Below are 24,404 nucleotides of genomic sequence, written 5' to 3'. Positions count from 1 at the left end.
ATTGGCTGGGAACAAAAGGGGAGAGGAGGATGCAAAAATGGCAAAGCCGACTCTGAAAACATTCTGGGTAGGGAGGAAGATTTTCTATTTGCTTGTGTGACTTTAAACATTTTTCTCCCCCCACCCTCCAAAAAAACCACCTCCCCTCTTGGTTATTTCTTCTGGCATATACAATTTTAGAAAACATATCCCTGATTATAACTTTTTCAGACATATTATTAGGATTATCTATCTACAGTATCTATCTATCTATCTATCTATCTATCCATCCATCCATCCACCCACCCATCCATCCATCCATCCATCTATCTATCCATCTATCTATCTATCCATCCATCCATCCATCCATCCATCCATTCATCTATCTATCCATCTATCTATCCATCTATCTATCTACAGAATAACAAAGTTGGAAGGGATCTTAGAGGTCTTCTATCCAACCCCTTCCTCAAGCAGGAGACTCTATACCATTTCAAACAAGTGGCTGTCAATCTCATCTTTAAAAACCTCCAGTTATAGAGCACCTACAACTTCCAGAGGCAAGCCGTTCCACAGATTAATTGTTCTTGGTGATAGGAAATTTCTCCTTCACTCTAGGTTGGATCTCTCTTTAACAATGTTCCACCCCCTTATTTCTTGTCCTGCTGTCAGGTGAGTTGGAAAATAGGTCAATTCTTTTTATGTTCAGCTGAGCAAGGGCCATAGTCCAGGACATTTGTAGAAAGTTATGTGACCCTTCCAGCCTAAACATCTCAAACTACAGCCAGGTAAAAGAAGATGCGAAGGAGATGCTGAGAGAGAAAAGCTTGCATGACTGAACTTAGGTACTGTTAGCCAGTGTAGAACTTCCAGCCCCCTATTTTTCAGAACAGAGACTCTTTTGCATGCAAAAGAGAGGCCGGGTGTGTGTGTGTGATAGTTCTTTTGGAGGGTTTTTTTTGTTGTCGGTTCTCCAACCACAAAGCATGATCATTCCGTGAGATCCAAGATCATCCAGGTCATAATTGTGATGACCCGGGGTGTGGCACAAAGGCAACACAGTCAGATAATCAGTAGGAATCCTTTTATTAGCTCCAACTTTGCCCCCAATGTCCTGGTTACCTTCTGGCTGGAGAAAAACTCTCCCAGGAACAGACTTTGGCTGCAGAGAATCAAGTCCAAAACGTGGTCAACAAAAACTGTAACTATAAGTCCAATCAAGGCAAGATGAGGTAATTAGTCCAGCAGGGCAAGAGAAGGAATTCCAGACATGAAGGAACGGCAGTAATTCAACCCAGTTGAGAGGATGCCAGGAAGGCAGATAACCAAAGTCAACACAAGATAAACTCATGTTTGTTCCCAGCAGTCACCACTCAGCTTGCTTCTCTTTTAAACTCTCTTCCCAGGTGTGCCTAATGAAGGGAATCAGGGCCCTTTACCCCCCCCCCCCATAAGCCATACAACCCATGTTGCTCTCTTCTCTGTTCTTCCCTGCATGCCCTAGGATGGGGGTGGGCCTAGGTCTTCCTCTCCCTTGTTCTACCTCTTCCCTGCTCTGCCCAGCTGGACTTTGCCCTTCTTCAGTTTCCTCCACAGCCAATGAAGTCACACTCCTGCTCCCTGTCAGCTGTTCACCTTCCTCCTCGGATTCAGATTCCGACAGGGGCATGACAATAGTTGTCCCAAAGATGCTTTTTCCAAAATGGAACTGGACTATCTTGGGGTTTTTTTTCTTTGAAAACAATTCATTTTTCATCCAAGAAGCTTCTTCAGAACTTTCAGACCACAAGTCCAGAAGAATGATTTCTGCTGTTTTTGTTTTTATTCTCTTGCCATCCAAGACAAGGCCTAATGCTACCTGCTACCTTCTTCTGACAGGGCTCTAATGTCTAGAAATGAACCCCCCTTGGGGTTGGAGAATTGGTTGCAAAAGTCTGCCAGATCCAAAAAGCCTACTTCCTCCATGGTCTCTTGAAATCCTCTTCAGTCTCTACAACATGGGGAAGAAGACAGTGGAAGCAATTCTGTAATCCCTGTGCTGAAGCACTGGTCTGCTTTGTCATGGACATGCCAACTGAAGAGCTGAAATGAAGAAAGAGACAGAGACAGAGAGACAGAGTGGGGAATGGGGAGGGAGGAGAGAGAGAGAGAGAGAGAAAGGAAAGGGGAGAGGGAGGGAGAGACAGTGGGGAGAAAGAGAGAAAAGGAGAGGGGAGAGAGGGAGAGAGACACAGAGTGGAGGAGGGGAGAGAGGGAAAGACAGAGAGCAGGAGAGGGGGAGAGAGAGGAGAGAGGGGGAGAGGGGGAGAGAGATAAGGAGAGGGAGAGAGAAGGAGAGGGGAGAGGGGGAGAGAGAAGAAGGGAGAGACAGACCGAGGAGGAGAGAGAGAAGGAGGGGGGAGATGAAGGGAGAGAAGGAGAGGGGGGAGAGACAGAGGGGGGGGAGAAGAATATCGAAAGAAAGAGAGGGGAGGGAGGGAGAGGGAGTGGGGGAGAGAGAGAGAGAGAGAAAGAGAAAGAGAAAGAGAAAGAGGGGGGGAAATCTGATTTGGGTTGGAGAGTATTCACGCAGTGGACCAAACACACGAAAAGACACTCCAAGTCAAGGAAATGATACAGATCACTGTGCTATTTTTGAAAACCAAAGCAACATGCAAATAGACAACATCTTCACAAAATTGAGCAAGGGAGACATCAGGTTTTGGTTCTCTTTGTTGAGATAACAATCCAGGTGAAGTAGTTTGCAACTGCCATCATGCCTATTGAGTTTGAGGAAGTATATTCTCTGTTCATCTCATGTATTCTCAGAAATGCAAGCTGGCTGCTGCCTTGAACCTTCCACGGTCATCATTCCTCAGCCACTCCAGCAAGCGTTCGTTGCGGCTGAACCCTTTTCTAAGAGGTGTCCATAACATGGGAACAGACCTTGGCGTGATTGTGGTTCACAGACACTCACCAGCATTTGGATGAAATGCATAACTGCTAGAATTATAACTAGAGACTTTACAGTTGGCTGGAGAGAGAAAAACCCTGACACATAAGTCTATTTCAGTTGGAACCTTGACAGCTGTAGATGAGTGAGACTTTAAACTCAATCTGTCGGTGTTTCCTCGATGAAATGCAAAAGTTGAAGGTAGGATCAGAGTGCCAAGTCTGACAAACGATCGTACGGAAAATGAATTCTTGTTCAGAAAGAAAATTAAAATTAAAACAAGCAAGTATACAGGTAGTCCTCGACTTATGACCACAGTGGAGCCCAAAATTTCTGTTGCTAAGCGTGTGTCAGGATTCTGGCAGTTACTCCAATTAAATCATGAGCCTCGAGACAGTTACGCGAATTTTGCCCCATTTTACAACCTTCCTTGCCAGAATTGTTAAGTGAATCACTGCAGTTGTTAAACCAATGACACGGTTGTTAAGTGAATCTGGTTTTCCCGCCGACTTTGCGTGTCAGAAGGTCACAAAAGGTGATCACATGACCCCAGGACACTGCAACCATCATAAATGTGAGTCCGTTGACCAGCATCTGCATTTTGATCACGTGACCAGGGGGATGCTGCAATGGTCATATGTCTGAAAAACAGTTATAGGTCACTTTTTTCAGTGTTGTTGTAACTTCGAATGGTCACTGAACAAACTGTTGTAAGTCGAGGACTGACTTTATCATCCAGCCAGTTTGATGACTTAGGTAAAGATTCCCCTTGCAACTAGGGGGTGATGCTCATCCCCGTTACAAAGTTGAAGAGCCAGCGCGGTCCGAAGACATCTCCGTGGTCATGTGGCCGGCATGACTGAATGCCAAAGGCCCATGGAATGCTGTTACCTTCCCACCAAAGGGGTCCCTATTTTTCTACTTGCATTTTTACGTGCTTTCGAACTGCTAAGTTGGAAGAAGCTGAGACAAGTAACAGGAGCTCACTTCATTATGTGGCATTAGGGATTTCAACCGTTGAACTGCTGACCTTTTTGATCGACAAGCTAAGCATCTTAGCCACTGAGCCATCGCGTCCCCTTTAAATTAAATTAAACTAAAATTAGGTGGAAGTGAACCGTAGCAATCCCATCTTTTCCCAGTTCATTGATAAATTACAAAAAGATTAACCCTGAATTGATTGGTTGGTTGAAATTCACTCTGCCTGGAATCAGAAGCTAGAGAAGGTAGAAATTTTATATTTGAGAAATTTACATTTCGAGAGAAGTTGGCCCTCTTCATTGAAGTGATAAAACTGGGTCTCTCTGAACTATTTCGAAGTCCAATGCTATTTCAAGAGTTGAGAGAGGTATAATTTTGCAGCTGTTGTTTTTTAATATATATATATATTATATATCCCTGCTAAAGTCCTCAGAGAAATGGAGACATGAGCATCTTACTTTTTTTAAAAAGAAGCTTTTGGCCAGGAAATGTTGCTCAATTTAGATATTTATAAATTCCCTCCATAGTTAGACCGCTAAGCATAGGCAAGGCTTGTTGGCCAAGGTCCTTCTTTCTGATATTTACTTACTTATGCCAAGAGAATAATTTTCTTCAGTACTTCCAAAATGTAATATGTTTTTCCTCTTCTTTCCATGGGCAATCTAAAATTAAATGGTCCAGACAGGATTTTCTATTTTGCTTTGTTGTTGTTTTTATGATTTTCATTACCCTTCTCTAACTTATTCCAATTCCTCTGAACATTCTTCAAGTGTTGTCCCTAGCACTCAACAGTATACTTTAAGTGTCTCCAAAATTGGATACTTTAAGACTTGTGGACTTCAATTCCCAGCCATTCCCATGGCTGGCTGGGGAATTCTGGGAGTTGAAGTTCACATATCTGAACCTGGAGAGGGAGAGGGGTTGAAAAACACGGGTCTAAATGAAGGCCTTTGTACTTGTCTCTGTTAAGTTTCGTTTTGTCACTTCACGTTTTTTTTAAAATTTGATTTGATTCCTCTTTTTCTTTGTTTCATTTAATTGGTTTTCTTTAAACACTGAGGAGAAGCCCTACATTATATCTTTGTTCTTCCCATCTCTATCTATGTCACAGTGTACAACTTTGGGTGGGCTACTCACAGCCTTTATATGTTGTGTTGGGGTCACATGCCAATATATGGAGAAGGCCAAGACAAAAAATGAATGGGTCAGGACCAAAACTAAAAGAATTAAACCTGCATTAACAATACATCATAAGGCAGCAATTCAGTAATATTTGGAAGGGAGACTACTTGGGCTGAATCTAGACTGTGAAGTCAAACAAAAAAAAAAGATTATTGAAAAGGACCTGCTTCCTTTCCCCCAAAAAACAACACTATGCTCATGCATTCACTAAGCATCAAATTCCACTGAAGATTCTTTCCTTTTTTAATATGATTATTTTCTGCATTTATGTTGTCTGTGCCATTAAAAATTGTGCCTTAGCTGCAGCTTTGGAAGGAAATGTTGGGGAGTTCCAGAAAGGCATGTATGCTTCTCAAATGAGAAGTCTGCAAGATACCATATCAAATTTTCTCCAGACAGTTTGGTTTAGTGGTTAAGGTACCAGGCCAGAAAGTGGGAGACCATGAATTCAAGTCCCATCTTAGCCATGAAAGCTAAGTCCTTACCTCTCAGCCCAACCCCCAAACACAGTTGCTGTTGTGGGGAAAATAAGTGGAGGAAGGTATGATAGATATGTTCCCTGCCTCGAGTTATCTGTAAAAATAATAAATAACAAACAAAATAAATAAATAAATACCCTCCAGAATTGTTGGGCTACAACTCTCATGTCAGTCGTGAATTTTGGGAACAATAGTTGAACTTATTTAGCCATTACTTTTCAGACAAAGTATCATCAGGTCAAGACAAGTCGCAGCTACTGTTTTGGAAACTGACAAGCACTCCTGGATCCAACTGCTAATATTGTCTGGAAAGGGAGAAGTCAAGCATTTCTCACAAATTTCTAGGGATATTTGTGTTAAACTTCACCAGTCTTCAAGGGACATTCTGTTGTGAATTAACTGCATTTAGAACTCTTTGAGAAGTTCCCTTCCTTCCATATGGGGTTCAGGGATTTTATAATCCTGTATGCCTATAAATTTATGTTGGATAATTACTAGTGTTTTGCTGATGCAAACTGTCACCATATTTCAGATACATTAAAGTTTTACTTTTTGTGGTCATTAGATTCTACTCCCTACTTGCATGTATCTCTCCATCTCTATCTTTACTACTTGAACAAGAGTATCCACAAGCAGGGATTTAAAAATATCAAAATGGCGACTCCAACTATGTTGATTGAAGTATGTGTGTAGAATGGGGCCTAAACCCCATCATTATGGCCACCTTTTGATTATTTACAATTTATATTGACTGTTTCCTAGTATGATCTGATTGTTGATTGTATCCTATGACTATCATTAAGTGTTGTACGTTATGATTCTTGATTCTTAACGAATGTACCTTTTCTTTATGTATACTGAGAGTATTTACACCAAGACAAATTCCTTGTGTGTCCAATCACACTTGGCCAATAAAGTATTCTATTCTATTCTATTCTATTCTATTCTATTCTATTCTATTCTATTTTTACCCCCTATAGACATCCTTGGTTACATAACAGGATATGTCTACTTAAGGGATTGTGTGTCTCCCCAGATCAGGGGTATCAAACTTAAGGCCCGTGGGGGTGCTTAGATCTGGCCTGTGGGGCTACCCTAGAAACAACGACAGACCGTCCCACGGTGCCTCTGCAATGAAAACAGAGTTGGGCGGCTCTTGCACATTCCCCCAAGCTCTGTTTTCGCAGAGAGAGGGTTGCAGGAGGCTGTCACAGCTGAAAATGGAGCTCATGTCAGGCACCCTGACACAAGTGACATCAAGCTGACCACATCCACCCTGGCCATGCCCACCCTGCCCCCCAAGGTCAAACACAACCCTGATGCATCTCTCAATGAAATCAAGTTTGACACCCCTGCCCCCAGATCAATTGAATCTCACAGGTTTTGACACACTGAATTTCATCAGTTAAACAGTGTCATCTCTCAGGACTCAGGAATCGCATCTCCTCAATAGCAGCACCTGCCCACTGGAATGAGGTTCTCTCAAGATCTGGACAGCCCTCGTTATGCTTTGGTTCAGAAGAGCCACAAAGATCTGATTTTTCTGTGGTGGTGCAGTGGTTAGAATGCAGTATTGCAAGATAATTCGGCCGACTGCAAGCAGTTTGATCCTCACCGGCTCATGGTTGACTCAGCCTTCCATCTTTCCGAGGTTGGTAAAATGAGGACCCAGATTGTTGGGGGCAATAGGCTGACTTTGTAAACTGCTTAGAGGGTACCATAAACCACTATGAAGTGGTATGTAAGTCTAAGAGCTATTGTTATTTTCACCCAGGCTTTTGATGAGGGAGAATGAGACCACTTTCTTCATTGACCTTGCCATCTTTGCTCTTTAGAGTTTTATTGATTTGATTGTAATTCCTTTGTTTAGTTTTGAGCTGCTCAGGATCACTGAGAGTTGGGCTATTATTGTTATCTCTCTATCTCTGATGCAGAATGTAATCCAACTAATGCCCTGTATGTTTTCAAGCTGCTATAAGATGTCCCGAAAGTGCTTTTTCCAAAAAGCAACTGGACTGTCTTGGGTTTTTTCTTTGAAAACATTTTGCTTCTCTTCCAAGAAGCTTCTTCAGAACTAAAAAAGCTCTTTGGACGAGAAGCGAAGTGTTTTTTTTTTAAAAAAAACTCAAAAAGTCCAGTTGCCTTTTGGAAAAAAACACCTTTGGGACAACCATGACCTGGATGGTTGAGAATCTCCATAGTCGCTGCCATAAGATGCACTACCATTTTGCTTACAACAAAAGGGTGTGAGAAACAGGTGATATATATTCCTCATTTAGTGGACTTCTTCCCTACCCACCTACATCTTTATGGGCTCATTTTATCTTCACGCTTACATAAGCCAATGGAATGATCTATATCAGAATAAATCATACACTATAAACCAAGGCAATGTCTTGTCAGCTGTGAACTTGGCCAATGGAATTTACCAGGAAAACACAGTCTAGCAAACAGAGTGTACACATAGAATTAAATATAATAAACCTTGAGAAGCATAACTATGAATATTCCTTTTTTCAATTCTCTTGGTAAATGTGGATAAAATTCAGAGCTATAAATAAGTTCAGTATGACATTTATTGCTTGTCAGAATTCTTGCTGTCATCACAGTTAACCCCCCCTGAAGGAACTTCTAGAAAAGTGTTCCTCAAACTTTCCACACCTGTGGACTACTAATAAATACAGGAAAATGCGGAGACCACCCAATTAAACAAACACCCCTACCCAAGCTTTCATCTTCAACAGTATGGGAGTTCATGTTTTTTTGGCAAATAAAATGATTGTGTATGCCTTCCCATCCCCTCTATTTTTTTAAAAACAACCCTCAAAAGTAAATTCTGCCCCCCAAAGCTGTAATGCAAAATAAAATATGGTAGACATCTGTGAAATACTGGTGGTCTATAGGCCATATTTTGCAAATCACTGATACTTGATTTTTTAAAAAGCTCTGAGCAGGTCAAACCAGTACTACCATGACAATCTCTTGACATGTAATGGTGACATGGTACTTTGGTTATCTGTAGGGTAAAATTGGCTTTAGAATTTCTCCTCTCTTACAACTATTCTGAATTCTTTATCGCAAGTTGTGTACATTTTTCTCATGTTTTAGATGAGCTGTCTTTAAAGACATCTTTAAATTATGTGCTTATGTTTAGCCGCATTTATTGTATCTGTTTATATGACAATTTTAGAATGCTACATTCCAAGAATATGTTGTGCATGGCAAAAGATATACATTAATAATAAATTAATTATCCATCCCTGTTGTGACATATTTATCCACAGCTAAGGCTACCAGATCTGGGCTGCAACATCTGGATCTACTGCATGTGTATCCATTTATGCCTGCCATTCGTTTTACAAGTAAAAAAAGGCCCTGTATATATTATAAAAACATTTGTAAAACTGCTGTTTTTATAACATATACTATAAAACTGTAAGTTCTTTTGGAAGGGTGTTAATAATATATGAACCGGCCAATGAATGTCATTTAACTGATCATTCCTCACTTCCGCTAATTCTTTGTTGATCTCCAGCTATGAGCCCACAACTGGATAAATGTAGAATTTACTTCTGAATAAACAGGCAGAGGATTTTTATCATTAATTTTATCATTAATTTTCCCTTTTTGCCAAATGCTCTTTTTGAAGCGTTTTGGAATCTGCATGTAAGCAACCCAGATGGCTGTGAGGAAAAAGCTCATAAATCTTGCTAGCCCACCTCCAAATGGCAATTCAAAACAGCTCTTTGATTTTTCTTTCCATCATATGTTATGGCTATATAACTTGGAACACCGCACTACTCAATATATTTAGACTTCACCCCTCCCTCCTGCAGAAATCTCCCTTTGTTCACTAATTAGTGGAAATGTAGGCATTTCATGAGGTCAACAACATTCAGCTAAAAATTTGGTTGGGGAGGGGGTGGAGTACAGTGTAAAGGTGGCTTATGGCCTGGAAGGTTTTGATTCATGTCCTGATTTTAGCCACAAAATTCCTTGGTAGATGTTTTATATTTGTAAAGAGATGCTGACAAATGTGTTTTGCCCCAGGCCAAGTTCTCAGCTCTTCCATCATGCTGACGTAGGGCAGGCCTAGTTGGAGAATCATCATCTGTTGGTGCTAAGGTTAGCAAATCTTGGAAATCGAGACCACACTGAATGGTTTCTAGGTTGTTTGCGGCAAGGGACATGGGTAGGCTGGGGAGGAAACTGCATTTTTTTATTTTTTTTTATTTTGATTTGTCAGTTGCTTACAAGATAATAGGTATAAGTATATACATAGTTATGAATACATGAAATGGGTACATATAAGAAAAATAAAAGAAACAATAGGACAGGGACGGTAGGCATGTTAGTGTGCTTATGCATGCCCCCTACAGACCTCTTAGGAAAGGGGTGAGGTAAATAGTAGACAGTCTAAGGTTAAAGTTTTTGGGGTTTGGGGAAGAAACCATAGAGTCAGGTAGAGTATTCCAGGCACTGACCACTCTGTTGCTGAAGTCGTATTTCCTGCAATCAAGTTTGGTGTGGTTAACCTTGAGTTTGTATCTATTGTGTGCTCTTGTGTTGTTATGGTTGAAGCTGAAGTATTCATTGACAGGTAAGTTGTTGCAATGTATGATTTTATATACCATACTTAGATCAGACCGAAGACGGCATAATTCAAGGTTTTCTAGGTCTAGAATTTCAAGTCTGGTGGAATAAGGAATTCTACAACGAGTAGAGGAGTGGAGAACTCTTCTTGTGAAATATTTCTGGACTTTCTCCACTGTGCTAATATCAGATACGTAATGTGGGTTCCAGACTGATGAGCTGTGTTCGAGTATTGGTCTAGCAAATGTTTTGTATGCTTTAGTTAGCAGTGTGATATTACCAGAGAAAAAGCTACGTAGGATTAGGTTAACAACTCTTAATGCGTTTTTGGCTATGTAGTTACAGTGGGATCTAGATGTGTATTCCAAGGCCCTTACAGAGCTTGGATCATCAACAAGGTCTTGACTATTCAGCTTGTATTTTATTTTCTGTTTTTTTGTTTTTTTTGCCAATATGTAAGACAGAGCATTTATTTGTTGAGATTTGAAGTTGCCATTTGTTTGACCATTCTGATACATAGTCGAGGTCTTTTTGAAGGGTAGCAGTATTGTTGGTATTGTCACATGAAGGCCAAAATTCTAAATGGTATTAACCACTTTTGATGTACGATCACCTTTTTTACACACCCAAACACAACATTACCATGTTTTCTTAGATCTAGCAGGAGACTTAATTTTATTTATTCCTTATTTGGAATGAAGGGTAGCAGTATTGTCTGTGGTATTGAACAGCTTTACATCATCAGCGAAGAGAACGCAGTTGCTCTTGATATGATCACAGAGGTCATTTATGTAGAGCAGTGATCCCCAACCTTTTTACACCGCGACCCGGTACCGGCATCAGCTGGGTGCCGCGGCCCGGTACCGGCATCAGCTGGGCGCCGCCATCTTTTGATGAAAAAGTGCTTCGGTGACCTCACGGAAGCACTTTTTCATCAAAATAGATGGCGGCGCCACTCGATGAGCTTTCCGGGTAGAAATGGCTTTCTACGGAAAAGCTCATCGAAGCGCCATCTTTTTTGATGAAACGTGCTTCCGATGAGCTTTCTACCTGGAAAAGCTCACCAGAAGCACTTTTTCATCAAAAAGATGGCGGCGCCAACAAGCCAGCGGCCCGGTAGGACTTGTTCCGCGGACCGGGACTGGTCCACGGGACCGGTGGTTGGGGACCCCTGATGTAGAGTATGAAGAGAGTTGGTCTTAGAACACTTCCTTGGGCCACTATTGACAGATACAGAATTTGATAGGACACTCCCAATTTTGACCATTTGTTGTCTGTTTGACAGGAATGCTTCTATCCAGTTATGCAGTTGTCCAGAGATACCATAAGATTTTAGTTTTAGGAGTAGTTTGTCGTGTACCACTGAATCAAAGGCTTTACATAAGTCTATGTAGATTGTGTCTATTGTTTTGCCCTGATCGAGTTGTGTAGTCCATATGTTTTTGCCGTGTAAGAGTTGCAGATTACAGGATAGTTTTTTCCTGAAACCTAATTGTTTATTGGAGAGTAGGTTGTTTGTGTCTCTAAATGAAGGATAATGGATTGGTTAATAATTGATTCCATGACTTTACAGGTGATGCAGTATAAAGAGATTGGTCTGTAATTTTCAACTAGAGCTGAAGAAGTTTCTTGGATGAGAAGTGAAACAACTGCAAAGAAAAACCAAGAAGTCCAGTTGCCTCTTGAAAAAGTACCTTTGGTATGTGAATGGATTGAAGCTGGAGACTACAACTCATGGAGAAGCAATATTCTAATGGAGCTAAAAGAATTGATCCTAGCTGATACATCAGTTCTATTTCTGGGCCACTTTCAAAGCAACTGTCTTCAGAGTACCATACAGTCAATTAATACAATACTACAGCCAGTAACACATAAGACTGCAGTCTTATCAACATTTACTTTGGCATAGCCTTACTATATCAAGTAAGACAGGTTGCCTAACATCAGGTTAGAAATGCACCCCTTGCATTTGGTACTTATAGTGTATACAGAACAAATTTGTCTCTTGTTTGTTTTAAAAAAATGAAAATGGAGATATCTGAAAATCAGTGCTTTTTCCAGTAACCATCATTGGTATGGTGGGAGGTGCTCTGGCTGCTGGAGGGTCACATATAGACTGCTAAGGTAAGGAAATAACATCAATTTGATTTTTGTTTTTCAATTAGGGAATGTTTCTCTTTCTGGCTCTTTTATTCGTTTTTTTTTTTAAATCCTTCCTGTTTAGTTTGAGCAACAAATCAGCCTGTTCAGGATTTGGCAGCCATAAAAAGGCAGTTAAAACTCAAAGTACATATTGTAATCTCACCTCAGGTATGAGGTTAGCTACTGGTTATTCATCCCAAAGCATATGGTTAGTGGCAGAAACCTATGGATGTTGCAGGAAGATTTCCAGGTTAACATCACAAGGTTTAATAAACCCACAAGGGCTGCCTTCTGATAATCAGTTAACCAGAGGACAGACTTTCATGATTTATGTCTTTGTCCTCTTTAGTTAGGTCTTGCAAAAAAACCCTTCATGGTGCTTGAACATGGGTCAGTTTCTTTCTTGATTCCTTAGGTTTCTCTTCTACCTTTCTTCCAACAGTTCTCAAATCCACTGAGAGCAAAATTAGCTAGACTGGATTGTCCCATCATGCCTGGTTATGAAAGTGACTAGCAACAGCATTTAGACTTATACACTCCATAGTGCTTTTACAGCCCTCTCTAGGCAGTTTACAGAGTCAGCATATTGCCTCCAACAATCTGGGTCCTCATTTTACCGACCTTGGAAGGATGGAAGACTGAGTCAACCTTGAGCCGGTCAGGGTCGAACTGCTGGTGATCGGCAGAGTTAGTCTGCAATACCACCATGGCTGACTAGATCAAAGTCAGTCATCCTTAGGCAGAATCAGCAGGATCTACTATATAAAAACATATAATATTGTAACTGTTCGTGCCATTACACACAAACCTGGGCCTAAAGCAGTGGTGGGATTCAAATCATTTAACAACCGGTTCTCTGCCCTAGTGATTTCTTCCAACAACCAGTTCACCAAACTGCTCAGAAAGTTAACAACCGGTTCTCCCAAAGTGGTGCAAACTGGCTGAATCCCACCATTGGCCTAAACAGGAGTACCCATGGCAAGATGGCCACTGAGACAACCATCCACTGCTCTGCTCCAAAGAAAAAGAGACCAAAACCAGGTTCATAAGGTCATATGGGATTTTTTCAATAGCAAATTCTCAGCATTTTCCCCAAATTCCATTTTTAAGACTCTTTTTAATGGAATTCTGATTGTTGACTACCAACAATTGTAGAATAGGCACACTGGTTCAGTGATGGACTGAAGGTTCCACCGAAAAAAGTGCATTTTCCTATTGTGAGAATATAATAAAAAGATTCCTATTCTAAATGCTTTACTATCATCAGCCTATAGGACAAAACCCTAACAGAAAGCAGAGACAATTATAAGTTAGTTGACAAAGTGCTCCTGTAATAAATGCTGAAGTATCAGAGACTAATATTTTGCCAAAGAACAAATTTTGTCACATTAAAAATTAGATTGCCACTGACATTAAATATTATAACAGAAAGTAAAATGGCCCTAATGGGTGGAGATTCTGAGCATCTTCTACAAATGGTTTAAATTATTTGCTGGCAAGACACTAAAGCACATCTATGTGAATGCACATGAAGACAGAATTAAATAGGAAACCTAGGGTTTTCCAGACATATTTTTCCAGACAGTATGTCAAATTCCCAGCAATAATTTTTGTAAAGCATTAGAATCATCTGTCCCTTATCTGCCCAAATGCACACACATACACAGCCCGTTTTTCATATGTATATGTATATTATATGTATATATAATCATTTTATGGTTTCCTTCAACAATGCATCTTTTTTAGCCAGAAGTGTCAAATTCAAGAACTTTGCATGAAGGATAACATAGAGCAGTGTTTCTCTCCCTTGGCCATTTTGAGATATATGAACTTCAATTCCCAGAATTCCCCAACCAGTATACTGGAAGTACAGTAATTCTGGGAGTTGAAGTCTACACATCTTCTGGGAGTTGAAGTCTACACATCTTCAAAGTACTAAAGTTGAGAAACACTACACTAGTATAGTAGATGGGTTGCTTCTTTAATAGAAACAAAGACATTGTGTAAAGGTTGCAAAAACTATTTACAAAAGTCCACATGCTATCAACAGTGCACTCAAAAAACAGAAGATGAGACCACATCCATATTTTCATGCCCTTTTGTTGATTTGCGAGAAGGTGTAGATTTGAATGAATGAATGAATTCTTTATTGGCCAAGTGTGATTCAACACACCAAGAATTTGTCTTGGTACATATGCTCTCAGTGTACTTAAAAAGAAAAGATACATTTGTCAAGAATCATAAGGTACAACGTTTAATATAGTTATAGGGTACAAATAAGCAATCAAATCATACTAGGAAACAGTCAATATAAATCGTAAGAATACAAGTAACAAAGTTACAGTCATACAGTTGCAAGAGGGAGGGGATGGTTGATAGGAACGATGAGAAGATTGATAGTAATAGTAATGCAGACTTAGTAAATCATTTGACAGTGTTGAGGAAATTATTTGTTTAGCTGAGTGATGGCATTCGGAAAAAAACTGTTCTTGTGTCTGGTTGTTCTGGTGCGCAGTGCTCTATAGCGTCGTTTTGAGGGAAGGAGTTGAAACAGTTTACGTCCAGGATGTGAGGGGTCTGTAGATATTTTCACAGCCCTCTTTTTGACTTAGGTAGTATACAGGTCCTCAATGGAAGGCAGGTTGGTAGTAATTGTTTTTTCTGCAGTCCTAATTATCCTCTGAAGTCTGCATTTGCAAAATGATATGAAATTGATCCATTAGGACAATGAGAAGCCATTTAAACCAAAATTCTTTTAGTATATACATACTACAGGGCAGAACTGAGATTGGTCTGTGAAAATATTGTCTATCCGATGGTTTCCTTACAAATGCTAATTAAGCATTTGTGTTACTCTCCTTTTTAGGAATTATTATTATCTATAAAGCTGCATACTTTTTCAGAGCTATTTTTTTTTTAGTAAAAGCCCAATGTTGTATATAGGTGTGACTTTCTTTATGCAAAATAAGGAGACTTTTATGACAATGTTAGATGTTTAATCTAAATATTAGAGTGTCCAAACCCTAACATGTTCAAGTAAGAGCATATTAGCACCCTATAAAACACTTTTTAAATGTTATGCTTATTTTTTAAAAAAAAAATCTAAAACAAACATTGCTTGCACTGAAAGGAGATAATAATGTGCTGTGGTCAAGAATTTACAGAATTCAAAGAATAGCACAGGAAGCTGTAAGGATAGGAAATCAGCATTAAGGCTAATACTGGACACAACCAGCTGTGAAAGTTAGAAACTGTGCTTCTCCCTTATCCTCCATAATGCATAGCATTTAGTTGCATTATGTCATCATGAAATTCCATATTTTTTCCATTCCTGTTAATTTAGAACAGTTGGAATGCATAAAAAAATACAGAGACTTTATGGCAAGTAAATATTATTTTAGTAAATGGAAGATCACTTCTCAGAAACCCTTCTAAATAGTCCAGATAAGAAGCATAAACCATGAATTGTAAGGCTTGCAACTCTGAAAGTATTTCTCCCTTCCTTTACTGTTATCTTCCAGAAAATTAGGGAGGGTCCCTTCTAAAAATGTTCTTACATCCTCACTGTTTTGTGGGGCGGACATATCCTTTCCATGATGGTTGTCTACTCTTCCTCCTGTCTCCCAAGTCCATTCCAACATACCATGACACTTCATTAGGTAGCCTGTCCCAAACTGGATCTCCTCTGGAATTTTGAAATTCAGCTCCCACAATTTCCAAATCAACATGGCCTTTGCTGGGAATTCTGGGAGTCGAGGTCCCCACATGTGAAAGGTACCAAGACTGCAAAACTTTTCATCCCAATGGGGAGTCTGTGGATGGTTGTCCATTTTCTTAGTGGACAGACATGATGTGGTCAAGGTGAAACAGCAGCATCTCCTATTTATTGTGTAGAGGGAAAAGTTTGAAGTGTAGTTGCTGGATCAACTACAGCATGTCTAACTGGGCACTGTGGCTCAATAATATCATGAAAGCACATTTGTTTATTTGTTTAATAAATTTGCCCTCCCATCTGGTTCTCCACATATCAGCTAGAAGCCATAATTAAAATGCTCATCTCATTTAGATATTTTCACCATTCTGCTGCTTTGCAGTTCTAATCCTGTGTATATTTACTTTGAGGTAAATCCTCTTATGATGGGTTCAATAAATATTCTTCCCCACACAGATTATAGAATTGCAGCTTATATATCACGTCCTTTTTTTTTTTTTTTTTTTTTTGAGTTGCAAAACAATAAAATGATCCTTGTATTAACTACAAAATGTTCTAGTTCCAATCTGAAAATACTAGTAAAGTTTGTAAAATGCCAATGTTTTAATAATGTAAGTGACTTAGGAAGCAATCCATAATGGGTGAGTTTGTCTGTTCTATAATGTTAGTTATCAGATTTGATTTAATTTCTTGAAAGGGGAAGCTGAGCATCATATTTGCAATCTCCCCCAGAAATGTAGCATTGGAAGGGGTTAGCTTAAGTTGTTCTTCCTGGCCAACTGTTCACTGTTCAAGCTACTATAGGGAGAAAGCTACTGATTGATTGATATATATAGATTGATTGGTTTTTTTTTTCAAGCTGTCCAACTCAAACAGAGTGACTCTGGGTGGTGTACAATATAAAGACACAATGAATCAAAAAGAAGAAAAACCAAGGGCAACCAGATCACATTAAATAAGAAATACATAAATACAAAATGTAAAATGGTGTGCAACAACACGCCGCCAACACACCGCCAACTCAACTAGTCCTTAATGCCTGAGGGAAGAACCAGGTCTTAGTGAGTTTCCTAGGTGACAGGAGTTGAGGCCTATTGAAAGTCAGTTTGGTCTAATTGTTAAGGCATCAGGCTAGAAACTAGGAGACTGTAAGTTCTAGTTCCATCTTAGGCAAGAAAGCAGGCTGGATGACTTTGGGCCAGTCAATTTCTCTCAATCCAGCCTACCTCACAGGGTTACTGTTGTGGGAAAAGTAGAAGGAGGGAGGAGTATTAGGTATGTTCACTGCCAAGATTATTTATACATAAATAAATAAAATATTGAGGGGAGATCATTCCAGAGAACAGGCAGTCACAGAAAAGGCATGCTCCCTCGATTCAATGACAAGATTTAAAAGAAGGAACATGTCATCCCTGTGAGAATATGTGGGGCAGGTAGGCATCCTTGGGAGAAAGTCCCTCAAATAACCTGGTCTTATGCCATGTAAGGCTTTAACGTCAGAGGTGGGTATTCAGCAGGTTCTGACCAGTTCTGGAGAACTGGTAGCAGAAATTTTCAGTAGTTCAGAAAACCGGCAAATACCACCCCTGACTGGAGATTTTACAGTATCCTTCCCCTGCCACACCCACCAAGCCATGCCCGCAGAACCGGTAGTAAAAAAATTTGAATCCCACCACTGTTTAACATCTCTACTTTCTTATCTCAGGGGCATAAAAGGAGATGAGAGTAGAAAGCAGGTAAAGAGAATAAAGTTAACCCATTATTTCAAATTCCCACTGCAAACTTTAAATTTAAAAGAAAGCCAGCCAGCTATTGAGAGCCAGTTTGGTATAGGGATCAAGCCATTGGACTAGAAACTAGGAGACTGGAAAGTCTAGTCCCACCTTAGGCCCAAAGCAAGCTGGGTGACTCTCTCTCAGCCCTAGGAAAGAGGCAAGGACAAACTACTTCTGAACATTTTCCCAAGAAAAGCTCAAGGACTTATCCTGGCAGTGGCCAGCATTCAACCCTGTGTCAAAGACCCCCCAAAACCACCAACTACTTAGAGGAAAATTGACATGTTATGAATGCCATATGCCGTTTCAGTTTGGGTTCTTCGGGATAGATTGTGGGCTGATCTTATGGAAGGCTTGGTGTTTTGTTTTGTTTTATTTTTTTAGTATAGTTGCTCCCAGCTGTGATTTCCCCATGTTCAATTTCTTTTTCTTTTTCTTTTTTTAAATCTATTTGCTTGGTGTTGCTATGGTGACACAGATGGTAAGAGTTAGAAACACTGCCACTGGAGACATTCACCATTGTGGCCTTCTATAATATTCATTTCTCTCTAAACATGCAAGACCCTCCTGTATTTATTTTATTGGGAGGGTCAAAAATGGAAGTATATACTCAGGTTCAACATGCAATATTAAGTTCCAGATTTCTCATTATTTAGCATGCATTAGATTTTATTTAATGAAGACCAGAGTATATACTCTGCCAAATTTCACCCAAAATCAAGATGAACTTAGAGTTGTCGGTCACTTCCTCTTCCTGAACCTTTTCACCCTAACCAGTGCTACAACTTTTCGTCATTGTATTACAAGCCACAAAAGATGGCTCTTAAAAGAAATCTATTCCCACTACAGCTAGGGACAGAATGAATACTAGCCATAAACACAGCAGGCTAAGCCTGCCACCCACCCTTCAAAAACATCTGCTGGGGATTATATTTATTTATTTTATTAGATATGAGATGAGTAATAACCTTTGTTCTTTTCTGTTCTTTAAATGTTCTACATTTTTCCAGGAGCAAGCTTTTCACAGGGATGGTGCCTCTGGAGAAAAGTTTCCATGAATGCATTTCTGACTGCATGATGCCATGCCTGAAGTGGAACATGTATTAGATAATACAAACACTCTTCATTTTTTATTTTTTGATATGGTTGAAAGACTAATCAATTTATAAACTACCTTTGTTTCCATAGTGGCATCACATAAGCCTCCTGTTTAAGGTCATTTTAAAATACTGCAGAAAAGACTGAAGACCTTTTGATATGTTATAGACTTAACAAAGTACTATAAATGAAACTTTCGCTGCCCTTTCTAACAGATTTTAGATGTTTTCATTTCAGAATTTCATTTACAAGCCTTGAAGGAAAACTTGAAGGACTGCACCACAAAAAGCAAAATGTGAGTCCTATCACACACTTGGCCAATAAAAAATATTCTATTCTATTTTTCTCTTTCCTAGCAGTGAGGGAGAATGATTGGTGCAAAGCCATTCAGTTGTCTTCATCACTAAACAAGGACTAGTCTGGTTACTAGTCTGTGGCTTTTAACCACTGCACCAAAGAGTAGAATAGAATAGAATAGAATAGAATAGAATAGAATAGAATAGAATAGAATAGAATAGAATAGAATAGAATAGAATAGAATAGAATAGAATTCTTTATTGGCCAAGTGTGATTTGACACACAAGGAATTTGTCTTTGGTGCAAATGCTCTCAGTGTACATAAAAGAAAAGATACATTCATCAAGAATCATAAGGTACAACACTTAATAATAGACATAGGGTACAATAAGCAATCAAATCATACTAGGAAACAGTCAATATAAATCGTAAGGACACAAGCGACAAAGTGACTCTTAAAAGAAATCAACCAGGTTAATAAAAGCATCAGATTAAGAAAATGGTCATCAATAAAATCAATAGTGCCAATCATTAAGGAGTCATACTTCCTTATTGCGAATGAGGCAGTCAAACTTTAAGCTGTTCCCGGCAAGCTATATATCCATCACACTAAAAAAGAAAAAAAAATAGTTGAAACAAAAACCTTGGTGAGAAACTAGCTTGCTCCCAAATCTATAAAACTTCAGCAAAGTCCCAAATTCTTATTTTTAAGGCCCCTTTTTGTCTGACTTTTCCTCCATGTTTGACCCAAAATCTCAAACAAACAATGGATTATTCTAACTTTAAACAAGCCTAATCTTTACTATTCATCAACTCTGATGGGGCATTTTAAGTTAAAGCTGGTTAAACTCACATTCATTCCTGCCTGTAGAGTTTCAGAACTTGCTTAGAAGAACCATCTGCAGGTTGGTTTTCATTCTGAACACAGCAGTTGGGTTTTTTGGGCTGTGAGATTTCTTAACCAAGATTTCTTCATCATAAGAAAATTCAAATTCTTCAAGGAAGTATGATATTTAATTGAAAAGAAATGTTAAAGATGTTAAGATTTGAATGATTATTAATGATAGAACTGAATTGGAATGGAATGAGGGTTTATAATTACATATATTTATAATCCTTTTTTTTTTAAAGAATATAGTGTGTATTCTAAGAATGTACCAAGCAGAATTCGATTGGAAGTTATGTATTATGTATATATTGAAGGTCATAACCTTAAGGTATATATTGAAGTTTAAATAAGAGTTGAATGGATATAATTAAAAGATATAAAGGTGTCATACTTCAATTAGTAACTACAGGAGAAAATTTGTTTAATGAGAAAAGATAATATGAAATTGAAACAGAACAGACAAAAGTATAAATATAATGATTTGAATTGAGATGAGATAATCAAAATAAAATTGAGAAAATTAAAAGAGGGGAAAAACTATATAGAAAATGTAGAATAGTATAAGATATGGAATAGAACACAAAAATGAGCATGAAATTGAGTTTGTGTCTGTATAAAGAAGTTCAACCCGGGACCATGCTATTTTCAAAAAATATGTTTTACTTGTATTTTGTATGTGTGAAAACCCAAATAAAACTTTATTAAAAAGAAAAAAAGAAAATTCAAAATGAACCTTCTCCCTTGCAAGTGAAAGCTAGCCATCCTCTCAAAGATGGTGGACCATTGCATTTTAACAGCTGTTTTAAACCATTCAAGGTATTATTGCATATTTTTTTAATAACCATAGGACTTGGGAAAAAGAATGGGATTGTAGGAAGTTACACCATTGCAATCAACATCAATGTTTTTGTGTTAAACAAGAAACGATCAAAAAGTAAGCATCCTTTTGTGGATAATACCAGGTTTTGTTTATGAAAGTGGGAAGGAAGCAATTCGGCTTCCTATATTTAGAATTCTTCAGAAATGAACTCTTCAACTCCTTTCTTCTGAAATGGTGTATTACATCCAAAGTAGTAAGCAAATCAAGTTCTAAGGCAAAACTACTAAATTCCAGACTTTGCACTCACAATGTATATTTTTAAGAGTTTTGTCTCTCTGAAGATGTGCTGTTTCCTGCTGATGAATTACATTTAGCTGGAGAATGGGGAGGTAGAATATGTACTCTATGAATATGTGGAGATCCTGGAGCTTTCATCTTTGGCCCTATCTCAGTCTTAGACTGTGGAAGTTCAGTGGAATGTCCTCAACTCAATAGGAAGTGGTAATAAAAGCTGTCATGTAGGCAAAGGGAGATTTTTGGATTAAGACTGAAGCATCCTGGATGTTGTTGTCAGATAGTGTTAGATCGGGTACGAAAGAGCCGCGAGACCAGTGTACTTCAAGCTCTTTATTTTATGTTAAGATCTGTACAAGATCTTGGAGCCGCGGCGGTCCTTCATATAGGAATTGCTCGCGGCTCGCCGGCCAATGACAGGTCTTTGAGTCTCCCGCAATCGGCTCAGCCAATCGCGGTTGATTCTTAGCGGACCAATCACTGCCGTTCAGTGGACCAATCAAAATGCTGTTCGTGCGGACCAATAGGAATTCAGTCTTTGGAGTATGTTAATACAGAACAGATAGTGTTTTCAACTACTTAGTATTCAGGCTGGAGTCATGCAAAATATGCCCTATTTTGGCCTCACGTGGCATAGCGTGACTTTTTTCCCCTTTGCTAAACTGGGCATGGGTGTGGCCAGTGCGTGAAGCATCCAGCCTGAGGGCCGCGAGTTTGACAGCCCTGTTCTAGGTTGTTGTTCTCTCTTTGATAAGTTTCCATCAGTTACTTCTTGTCCTACCCTGCAGTACTTTGGAGAATAAGTTGAAATCCCTCCCCTTTTCTGTGTCAGCCCTTCCAATATTGGAAGACTACTATCAGATCACCCTTAGTCCTTTTCTTCATGTATGTATGTATGTAGAATAATTAGGCTAATTCTTCCTCCCTCCCCAAATATGATGAACAGTCTATCACCCCAGTTCTACTACCCAGTTCCACATACATAAGAATATACTGCACTCGGGGGGACATGCTAATTGTGAACAAACAGTGGAGCTCAGAACCAGAGTACACCAAAGAATATTTGCCATGGATTTTCCCAACATCTTTTTCAGAAGGAAGTTGAAAAGAGGTCAAGATAAATTTTGAGGACAGAAACATAATTTTAATAAGGCTTTAAAATATAGATCTGGACTCTCTTTTTTTTTGTTTGATACCACCCTGGAAGAGGAAGGGGGAATTTTGGCTTGCTTGGATTTATTGAGGATTGTGGACTTTGGGATTGTTTTACCTTTCTCTCGGAATATTTGGTTGGTGTAAGAAGAAAGAGGAATAAAGAAAAGAAAGATTTATTTATAATGGCTTTTCCTTTTGAGGACCTGAGGGATGAATATGAGCAAACAAAAGCAGCCTGCAAAGATGGTATGGAAAAAGCTTTTCTATTTCTAGAAATGGCGCTGGTTAATTACCAACAGACAATGAAACAGATGGAAACAGAAGAACAACAACAAGAAAAGACGAAGACGCCATCTTTATTGAATCCCAAAACTTTTCTAAGAAAGAAGGAAGGAAGAGAGCAAGGAAAATGAAGGACTTAAGATCTAAAAAAACATTTGAGAAAGAGAAAAATATGATGCAAAGTAAATATAATGATAGCAAACAAGAGAAAAAGGGAACATAACAGAGAAGGGATCCCAGCAAGGCAGAGGTTAGAAGAAGAAGGGGGTAGGAAGATTTGGTGGGGAAGAAAGAAAGGGAAAGGCGGAGAAAAGCCTCAAAGTTTTAAAATTGGATGGGAGAAGAGGAATTTTTTTTGGGACAAAGGATGAAATATAAACTTCTGTAAGAAAGATTCTGCTAGGTACAGAAGATGGTATTGTAACATTTATATTTGAAATAGTAAATTAGAATGGTTTAAGATTTAATAAGAAATTAAAATGTTGAAGTCTTTAATAATGATTGATTTTTAAAATGTAATAAAATATTGAAGGAAAGGAGGATACAAGGTATTTAAACATTTTTGGTGGATAGAATGTACCAAGCAGAACCGAATTGGGTATTTGTTATGTTGAATGTTAATTTTACTAACTTAGGGGAGGATAGAAAGGCATCATACTCTGATTAGTGATTTCAGGAGAAATTCTTTTTATTATAAGAAGAGATAGAGGGATAATGAATGGGCAAAAGATATAAATATAATGATTTAATTAAGATGGATTAAATAAGATAGAATTGTGAAGAGTGAAATGCGCTGCCCATACAAAGAGAGGTAACTGGGGCCAAGGTACTTTACTAAAAGATTTTTATATGTTTGTTTGTGTTTGTTTGTGTTTTATGAGAATATTGGGGAAATTTCTGTAGAAAGACAGGAAAAGATTTAAATATGTAATGATTTGTTTGTTGTTGAAATTAATAAAACTTGTTTTTTTAAAAAAAAAAAAAGATAAATTGGTGAGATTGGTAGGATTTAGTACTGGGATGATTGCCATCTAACATAAAAGGACTCAGCCCTACATATCACAGTCTGTAATCTTAATCCAAAATTCCTCTTCTCTACTATCCTAATTTATGTGTGCCATAAAACGCACAAAGATTGCATTGTACAGATTCACTGATTCGGGAAGAGACTCCAAAGTTCATTATCATTTTCTGGAAGGATGTGTTGGGTAAGAACATCCTTACACCATTCGGCACTTTTGACACCTCTCAACCTTCTGATCAATCTCTGAATTCTTTCTTTTGTATTTAACTATACATCCTGTTCAGGAACTGGGATTTTATCTCACGGAGCCTCCCTCATTGTTATGGATAGTTCTTTTCTTTGTATTATCCAGGAGATATTTTTGATGGTACAGCTATTCTGAAGGCCTCTTAGTTTTTAAAATATCAGCCTCTTCCAACATCTACAGCTGTGTCAACTCACCTAACCGAAAATGTCATTCCCAAATAAAGCAACAGTCCTAAATTGAAAATGTTCCTTTCCTGTCTCTCCACCCAAAAAGTATAACCATGGATGGGCATTCCACTTCCTCAGGATAAGTGCTCCACCTGAATGAAACACTCGGCTTCCAACTTCCTCCCAACCCAGTCCCACTTCCTGTATGGAAGATATCTAGTTTCTAGCCTTGTCTAATGATGTTGCTTTTGGACCTCGTGTTGGCTTTCACAATGTGTGGGAGATGAATGACATTAAAAGATCCTCACCAATCCATCTACATGGCCACTGCATCCTCACCAAGCTATCTATATGTC

The 24,404-nt window shown here is 38.8% G+C and overlaps 1 protein-coding gene across 1 annotated transcript in view; it reads right to left on the bottom strand.

Moving 5' to 3' along the window:
* The window catches only part of CALD1 (caldesmon 1), a 258,563-nt gene that overhangs the window by 223,611 nt on the left and 10,548 nt on the right, over window positions 1–24,404 (bottom strand). The window lies entirely within an intron of this gene.

The sequence above is a fragment of the Notechis scutatus genome, chromosome 6 (assembly GCF_049901735.1).
Source record: "Notechis scutatus isolate UNSWTSFEM ecotype Mainland chromosome 6, rNotScu1.2, whole genome shotgun sequence".
NCBI classification, from domain to species: domain Eukaryota; kingdom Metazoa; phylum Chordata; class Lepidosauria; order Squamata; family Elapidae; genus Notechis; species Notechis scutatus.
The sequence above is the reverse complement of the archived record's forward strand: the minus strand, read 5'-3'. Positions and strand labels throughout refer to the sequence as shown.